The sequence below is a fragment of the Mandrillus leucophaeus genome, unplaced genomic scaffold, assembly GCF_000951045.1.
Source record: "Mandrillus leucophaeus isolate KB7577 unplaced genomic scaffold, Mleu.le_1.0 Scaffold129, whole genome shotgun sequence".
NCBI lineage: Eukaryota > Metazoa > Chordata > Mammalia > Primates > Cercopithecidae > Mandrillus > Mandrillus leucophaeus.
The window spans coordinates 1,223,603-1,224,746 of record NW_012101243.1 but is presented as its reverse complement, the minus strand read 5'-3'; positions in this window follow the sequence as shown (position 1 = coordinate 1,224,746).

The following is a 1,144-nucleotide window of genomic DNA, read 5'->3' as shown; positions in this document are numbered from 1 at the left end:
CCTGTAGTCCCAGCTACTTGGGAAGCTGAGGCAGGAGAATGGTGTAAACCCAGGAGGCGGAGCTTGCAGTGAGCTGAGAGCCGGCCACTGCACTCCAGCCTAGGTGACAGAGTGAGACTCCATCTCAAAAAAAAAAAAAACTAGCAGGGCATGGTGGGCATGCACCTGTAGTCCCAGCTACATAGGAGGGTGAAGTGGGAGGATTGCTTGAACCCAAAAGTTTGAGGTATCAGTGAGCTATGATGGCACTGCTGCACTCCATCCTGGGCAGCAGATTAAGACCCTGTCTCTTAATGAAAAAAAGAAAGAGATTTTAGAAAAAGGAAAAAAAACAAGGGACCTTCTCAGAACCTCTAGAATCAAGAGCGAGATGCTGCATGATCAATGAAATGAAAACTCTCAGCCAGGCGCGGTAGCTCATACCTGTCATCCAAACACTTGGGGAGGCAGAGGTGGGCAGATCATGAGGTCAGGAGTTTGAGACCAGCCTGGCCGGTATGGTGAAACCCCGTCTTTACTAAAAATAAAAATTAGCCAGGCATAGTGGCTCGTACTTGTAGTCCCAGCTACTCGAGAGGCTGAGACAAGAAATCCCTTGAATCCTAGAGGCAGAGGTCACAGTGAGCCGAGATCATGCCACTGCACTCCAGCCTAGGTGACAGAGCAAGACTCCATCTCAAACACTCAAATCCTTGCTTTCTTCCTTTTTATTTTTATTTTTTTTTGAGATGGAGCCTTGCTTTGTCACCCAAGCTGGAGTGCAGTGGAGCGATCTCGGCTCACTGCAACCCCCACATTCTGGGCTCAAGCTGTTCTTCTGCCTTAGCATCCAGAGTAGCTGGGATTACAGGCACGTGTCACCTCGCCCAGCTAATTGCTTTCTATTTTTATTTATTTATTTATTTTTTGAGACAGAGTCTTGCTGTGTCGCCCAGGCTGGAGTGCAGTGGTGCGATCTCCGCTCACTGCAAGCTCCGCCTCCCAGGTTCACGCCATTGTCCCGCCTCAGCCTCCTGAGTAGCTGGGATTACAGGCGCCCGCCACCTCGCCCAGCTAATTTTTTGTATTTTTAGTAGAGACAGGGTTTCACCGTGTTAGCCAGGATGGTCTCGATTTCCTGACCTCGTGATCCGCCCGCCTTGGC